Below are 8,541 nucleotides of genomic sequence, written 5' to 3' on the forward strand. Positions count from 1 at the left end.
GATTCAACCTTTTTTGTTGTTATATACCTGGATGACTGAGAAAACAAACTTTGTATTTTTGAAACCATTAGTGAAAAGGCCAGACTTCAGGGGTATCTGAGGCAGGCTTGAAACACAAGAGTCAGGGTGGCTTCTGGGTAATACCAGATGGCTAGGCCTCAGACTGACGAAGCCTCTTGGATGAGGGGCGAAACGTTTCTTTTTAACAAAAAAAAGGTAACAGTGTTTATTATTTACAGTGAGAAAATGTGCAGTTGATCATCTGGAGAATCTGGGGAAGAAGGAGATGATCAGAAGGGTTCGGCTGTGTGATTTAGGCGAGATAATAATTTGATGAATGTTTTCTCTTACAGGTTGGAGGAGCTGCAAGGACACAGATCCAGATCCAAAGGGATAGCTCCAGGGATGAGAAGCCAGAGTTGTTGGGCAGGACCGAGGAGGCTTGCAACTGGTCAAAGGCAAGACACAAGGAGAACCAAGACAGGACCAGGGAGAACCAGGACTGGACCAGAACAGAGGAGACTGGATAACTAGAGACAAGAGAGATCAGGTAAGTAAATTTACTAGCGGTAAGTATACAGGCTGGAGGCACAAGTACCATAGAAGGCTAATGCTCCAGCGAAAGTTGCACTGGACTGAAGCCTTATGTAGTACAGATCCTCATCAGGGGATGGCTGACAGCTGGTGGCAATTAAATGGCCATCTTGGGGAGCTGCAGTCAGTGGTACACATTGGGTTTTATCAATATCAAAAACCATCATAAATATAAGCAATACATCCATCCATCCATTCTCTTCCGCTTATCCGGGGTCGGGTAGCGGGGGTAGCAGTCTAAGTAGGGAGGCCCAGACTTCCCTCTTCCCAGCCACTTGGGCCAGCTCCCCCAGGGTAATCTCAAGGCGTTCCCAGGCCAGCCGAGAAACATAATCCCTCCAGCGTGTCCTGGGTCTGCCTCTGGGTCTCCTCCTGGTGTACATGTACATGTTTTATCATCATTACTAATATAAGTTCATAATAAAACCTAGAATCAAGCTTATATTTTGGGTACTCTTAAATATTATTAAAGGTCCTAATATTGCATCTTAACACACAATATAGCATTTCACCATTTCAATGTACCTTCAGTTTAAATACTTCATTGTTAACACTTGGAGCTATTTACTTATTGCAAAAGGCTTATTTTCATTATCCAGATCAATAAAAATGCAGGTGTTCTGAAAATACCATCAGTGACATTTAATTTAGAAACATATTAATGTTTGATAATTATTTTTTCTATAAGCTCATTCAAATAAATGTAGCAATATAGCACTGATTTAGCACAGAGCCCAATAATACAATAACCTGGAGGCTAGTGCTAGCATGCTAGCTCCAGAACCAACCAAAAAAAAATCACCAGTTCCCACTTTTAGAAATACACAGTCTGCTGTTTTATTATTTTTTTATTTTTTCACAAACAGAGACATCTAAAAGTTGAGAGGCACATCAGTCAGAAATGGCAATGGGCGTTCAATGGCTTAAAGCCTACCTGCAATTTGTGAGTGTCACTGCACGATCTGACAAAATAAAAAATTAAATAAATAAATCTGTTCCGGTACCTGAAGCATGATCCGTATCGTGCGACCGTATTCAGGGCGCAGGAGTGGTGCGCCCAGAATCTTCCTATCTCTTGTAATGAAGAGGAGCTAACTACGCATGTACAACTTTTAACGAGAGTCTATAGGCTAAGATTCTCACACCCCCAGGGCGGAAATATGTCATCAATCAGAGACAACATTTTTGAACAAAACAACTTTACTCATAATTAACTATAAAATATTTATCTTACACAACAAAAAAATATACATACATATATTTTGAAATATTTTTATTTTATTATTTCATTTTATTTTATTTTTTTTAAGTCTTCAATGTAAAACGGTGAGTGGTGTGTGTGGTGGGGTGGCGCCCTAGCGCCCTCTATTGACCAACCACCACTGCTTTGCAGAGAGAAGCTGCACAAATAATAATAATAATAATAATAATAAAGAATTCAGTTGCTCCTTTAAGAGCTCAAAAACCCTGCAGCTCTGACAGTTTCATCAGAGAAGGAGACAAAGAAAAAGTGAAACAACAGACAGGCAGAAAAGTTTTGTGTCAGCGATCAAACTATTTCACTACAGTTTTTAACTTTGTTTTTGTTAATAGCAGGTAAATTCTACAAATCTGACAATGTGTTTGACTCATTTTCTGTATTTATTCATAATTATCTCAGACCATCATGCATCAGTAAAACTCTATCCAGTATGGTCAAGATGTACAGAGCATCAATAAAAGCAAGCAAAACACTGATAGCTATATATGATTTTGGTCTAAATAGAAAATAAAAGTTTGTTCTGCTTTCAGTTTTTTTAAACATGACGTTGATTTTATCCAAGAGAAGTTCAAGGACACTTAATTATTTTAGTCTATTGAGCTTGAAAACACATTTTATTTAGTTTTTCGGAATCCTAGCACTTCAGTCTTCCTCAGAATCATGTCTCATTTCATTAGAAGGTGTTTGAGAGCTTTGCTCAAGGGCACTTCAGTCAATCAAGGACTAAGACTGAGCCATCAGTAAGTGACTCAGCTCTTGCTTTTCTATCGCTCACCAATCTGGGCAATAATTAATTTGCATCTTTGTGTGTGTGAAAAGTGTGTGCGTGCGTTAATTTGTCTTTCTGTTAGCAGACTATGTCAAAGGGTAAAAATTATGTCCAAGATGTATTATAGTTAGAGAAATGACTGGAAGCCAGAAGTTGAAGCCACATTTGATGATCGCCCCCTTGTGGCTGGCTCCAGTACAGTTTTAAAGTTTTGTCCTGTTTAAACAAGTGGGATTGTTTTCGGACTAAAGCATAAAAATACACGTTAGATCAGTTTTTCGGATGTCAGTATTTGTTGATTTATGTAACTCATACCTGCTTAATCAAATAGCCATTTTTAAAAATGTTTAGTTTCAGATTGTAATCTGAAGATTTAGGGAAAGTGTCTTCTAACTCTGAAAGATGGTGTCACAGCATAATGACAAGCTGGGGGGCAAGACTTTCATATCAAGGGCACAGTCCCACGACTCAAGTGCACAGAATGTGGCTCCAAAATGACGACATGGTGGTGCACACAAAAACCAACATTTTGTTTTGGAACAACGAGAGGAAGCAAAAGCAAACTTTTATTAACATTTATCATATCACTTCTTGAATATATTTATGAACTGAACATCTATAACTATTAACTTTTGAAAAGTAACCTCATTCAGGATGACTTGTACTGCACATCAACCCCAATCAGGAGAATGTCTGTAAAACAGTCAATTTTACAGATGTTGAGTTAAAAGTTGGTGTGGAATCCCCAACGTGTCTCACAAGCACTGCAGATCAAGTGAGATCTTTGTTTAAACCTCAGGCATGAAAAGTGGCAGATGACATACGGAGAAATGCTGGTTTTATTATTTTTTTTGTTGCTGTTTTTCTTTGATGTTTGAGTTTTAGCAGCTGGATATAAATCTAAGTTCAGAGTTTAAGACTGGGTAACTTTAATTAGAAGAAGTATACATTGTCTTATTTTGTAAAATCCTGACTGTCATACAACTAATCCTGTGGTTTATGTTTAATGGAACAGCCAGAGAACATGGACTGAATGAACAGAAGACCAAGTAAAAAGTTAACAGTATTTTCACAATGTCTGTTTATCTTTCATCAGATAATGCAAAGTGGTCAAAGACAACTACCGGTAGGCATGTAATGCTCCAACAGCGACTGGAGGTCTTCTGCAGCTTTTTTTTTACTCCTGCAGCTCATCAAGGAGATGGTCCACAGGTGTAGCTTGTTGGTACCATCTTGTGACTGCAGGAAGCTGGGAGAACTGAACTCCCACAGTGGCTTACATCCTAAAACCTTTATAAGACACATTAGATACCTGAAATGCTGTTCAAGTCTTGTCATATTTTAATTAAGACTTTTAATTAGATTTTAAGAAAACATTTGCATCAATCACACACACACACACAAAAATAATCAACATTCAAACTTTGCATGCAACATGTTGGTCATGATAAAACCATATTTTGGAGATTTGAAGACTCTCATTACATAAACAGAACTATTATTGTTCTCAATAGCACTGGTTGTTAAAGATTCTTCAAATTTTAGATTTTTATGCCTTTGGAAGCACCAAGTATTCAATTAAAATGTCTGGGATACACAAAGCACTAAGGCAGAGCAATGATTTCATTAGATTTTAAATGAGCAGGTTGTCAAGCCTTTATTGAACCAACTATGGTTTATGTTCATCACTAACAGTTGCCTCTGAGGGAAGGTCGCCGTAACGGTGTGTGAAAGAAATGACGGTAAACTTTGCATCTCAAGGTGAACGCTCCTCATACAGACACTGGTTAATGACACCAGTTTGTGTTTACACACTTGAAAGGCAAAAGGACTGACAGACACTTTAAAAGGATGAGGGTGAGGGGAGGATGGTGGATATAGATTGTGTTATTCCCCTGTGAGAGTGATTATTTAAAGTCATGGCTGAAAAGAATCAAGGCTGAGCTATATAGTAAAGCAAATAAGAAATCTGAGCAGATTTAATTTTAAGAGAGAATGTATCGGACAAAAAATAAATAAACTTGAGTCATAAATACCTCTTTTAAACAAAGTGGTGCCCCCAAATGAACCAGTTATGAACTGGATATTCCACACAGAGTTGTGACATTGCATCACTGAACATCTTTTCCAACAAATTGCTCTTCACATTCAGTGTTTTCTACATTTTTGTAAAAGGTCAGTTTTTGGAAACACCTTCACTGAAAGATTACATCTTTTGAAATTTATAAAAAAACTGTTTTAAAATTTCCACGTTAGTTTGCAAGTGCTTTTTTAAACAGCACTTTGTTTGTAAATGTGTTATGCACAGATCAGTTTAGTTCAGATTCAGACTCAGATACTGTTCACACTGGCTCACAATCCTGCTACGCTTTCCAGGACCTCCACGAGCCATTGGAACATGACACAAATTTGGAAAACATCTTTAATGTGAAGGCAGCGAAGCCACTGCGACACTTTAACACTCTCCAAATGGACTTTACTTGCTATTTTTTGTGACTTCCGAGGCATTTATTCCCACCGTTGCAAACCTTTCTTGGAACACATCAGGATGCAGCTAAGAACTGCAGATGTTAGGCTACTTTAATAAAAGTGTCAACCTTCATGGTTGTAGTTTAAAATCAAGCCAGCATGGCCAGTCCTGATTTAAAATCTCAGCCAAGCCATGTCATTATACATAGACCTCACGTCATGAAAGTACCACCACAGTCACCAAGACTTCTTCCAGGACTTTAGAAAAGACTCTTCAGTTTCAGCTCCTGTGATCATTAACAGTGAAGCTGTCAAGGTGGTGCGTCAATATAAATATCTGGGAACTGTTCTCAATGATAAACTGACCTTTGACCCTCATATGAACTCACTTTGTATGAAGGTCCACCAGAGGATGTATTTTTACCAGAAGCTCTGTGGGTTTTAATGTTGATTCTACTTTTATGAGAATGTTTTAATGAGTCTCTTTTAACTTTTACCTTCATCTGTTGATTCGGATGTTTTACATGAAAAAACAGGAACAAACTCTTGGGGATTGTCAGGATGTGCAGCAAAACTGCTGGCATAGTCCAACAGAACCTCACAAGGTGAGGTCAGTGAACAAGGTCAGGCTTATTCTGGCAAATCCTGATCACCCACTCCATGGTGAGTTCAGGTTGCTTCCATGTGGATGCAGGTATCTGATGCCCAGATGTAGAACGAACAGACTGAAAAACTCATTCATCCCTGTAGCGATCAGGCTTCTCAACGAACAGTGATGATTTCTGTTATTTTAATGTCTCAGCGTCTTGTCTAGTGTGGATGTTTTGTGGGCTTACTGACTGTGAAACTTATTGCCCCTTGGGGATAATAAAGATTCTTGAACTTAGATTTTAGTGCCATGATGATAAACCGTCACAGAGTTTCTCCAGAAGTTCTGTTCATGTTCAATATCTTTGTGGATCCATTATACTCCATCGTGCGTAAGGCAGAGCCTTTTATGTTTAAATAAAAGCCTGAATGACTCACCTATACAATGCAAAGACCATCCACAAGCTGTTGTTTTTTGTTCTTTCTTTTGTACAGTGTAGCGAGGGTCATCCATCATTTGGGGTGCCTTATTTAAGATGCAACAAATGGTTAATACGATCATGTAAAAACGATCTGACAACGATGTTTTGTTAGAATCTGTTTATATATTGTATATTAGGCAGCTCTGCAGTTATGCTCTCTTGTAAAATGTCGACTGTAAGTTATAGCTGGCTATCAGATGCTACTTTGCAGAGTGCTGCAGCACAACTTCTTCAGAAGTGAGGAGAAACAGCAGAGGCGCGTTTGTTGCCACCAGTTCTTGATGTACAAGAGCCTAAATATTGTGTTGGTGCTTTGACACCAAGGACAGCGTGTGCTCCGTTCAAAGATAAAATACACTTTAACAAAACAACTGTTCTTGAAGCCCAAAGAATGTGTCTGACTGCAAGAAAATGGTAAAATAATCTCAGTTGCTGGTACAAATATTAACATTGACTTTTAGTATTATTTTCAACTTCTCATTATGTTTCCAGTGTTTTTTTCTCTCTCCATGAAATAAAAGAGTAAAATTTTCTTCTGCCACTGATGCAAATAAAAAACAAATAAATATATTCTTTCATCAAAGCAATATGTAAATGGAAGCACTCTCAGAATATTATTCCTCAAGGACTCACCACAGTTGCACAGCTGAGCTGCTGATGGTTTGCTGTTTATTTCTTTTCTTCTTTTATCACTGCTGTCTTCATAGAAGCTCTGCTAAGGCAAATTAAAAAGAAACGCCTTTTCGTTCTGTCATGGAAAAAAATATGTCTTTAATTAAAAACGGTGCACGGCCTTTGAGGGAAGTTACCGTGTTTGAGTCATGGGAGCTAGTAAGCTGTGTCCCATCACCAGCACGTGCGGTGGCTGCTTGTTTGTATTTATTACGGTCTTGGGTGTGTTCCTGGGAAGAAGCAAGTGGAAGATGAAGAAAGAGGAATGTCGTAACTTTCACTGGAAGTGTGGGACCCTCAGAAATTGGAAACAATTTCTCATGAGAGGTGATGTCGTAAAGGAGAGTAAGACGCACAGAGACAAGAAAATTGTTGCTTTTTTTAATTTCAAGTAGAAAAGCAGCGTTTTATGTTTTCTAAAAACTTTTGTTTTTTCACGTCATAGGACAACAGAAGATTTAATCATCATTTTTAAAACATTCTCCGTTCTAAGGTGTAATTATCTGCTAGATAACATCTTGCAACAAGTTTAATGTGACTTAATGATATATTTCTGGTAAAATGTGACAACACTTTACATTGTAATTTATCATAATGAAACTAAAGTTTAATCCTATTTCTTAGCTTTACAGTATATTTCAAGTGTCCCCTCTGTCTTGAGTTTAAAGCTCAGAGTTGTTGTGGATATCTTGTTTCTCTGCAACAAATTGATCCACCAGGATTTCTCAATGCTCATCATCATGACCCATTGGTTGACCTGTCTTTGATAAAAACTAATGTTTTTATTACAAGCTTCTGTTGGCTTGGCAACATGTTGAGGAGGAACAGTGCTTCTGGAAAGTATTCACAGTGCTTCACTTTTTCCTAATTTTGTTATGATACAGTATTGCAAAATGGAAAAAAAAAATCCTCAAGGTTCTACACACAACACTCCATAATGACTAAGTTAAGATTTTTTTTTAATGCAGTGGCAGCTGGTCAATAGAGGGTGCTAGGGTGCCGCACCACCACTCACACCACTCACCATATTACTTTGAAGACATAAAAAAATAAAAATCTTTCAAACTATATGTATATAACGTTTTAGTTGTGTAAGATAAATATTTTATAGTTAATGATGAGTAAAGTTGTTTCTTTTAAAAATGTTGTCTGATTGGTGACGTATTTCCGCCCTGGTAGCGCAAGAATCTTTGCCCATAGACTCTCGTTAAAACTTGTACATGCACAGTTAGCTCCTCTTCGTTACAAGATATAGGGCTATTCTGGGCGCTCGTTTCCTGCGCCCAGAATACGGGTGAACAGTATGGATCATGCTTCCGGTCCTGGAACAGATTTTTTTTGTTGTTGTTGTTGTTGTCTGGGAACAGATCATGCAGTGACATTCACAACCAGGTTATGTTGAAGGCAGGCTTTAAGCCACTGAAAGCCCTTTATCTAATTTCTATGTTGCCACTTACGACTGATATGCCTCTCAACTTTAGATGTCTTTGTTTGTGAAAAAACCTTCAGCTGATTGTGTATTCTAAAAGTGGAAACTGGTGAGTTTGTTTGTTTGTTTCTGGAGCTAACATGCTAGCACTAGCCTCCAAGTTATTGTATTGGGCTCTGTGCTAAAGCAGTGCTATATTGCTACATTTATTTGAATGTGCTTATAGAAAAAATAATTATCAAACATTAATGCTTTTCTATACTAAATGTCACTGATG

Source organism: Nematolebias whitei, chromosome 9 (genome assembly GCF_014905685.2).
Source record: "Nematolebias whitei isolate Nwh7 chromosome 9, NemWhi1, whole genome shotgun sequence".
In the NCBI taxonomy this organism is placed as follows: domain Eukaryota; kingdom Metazoa; phylum Chordata; class Actinopteri; order Cyprinodontiformes; family Rivulidae; genus Nematolebias; species Nematolebias whitei.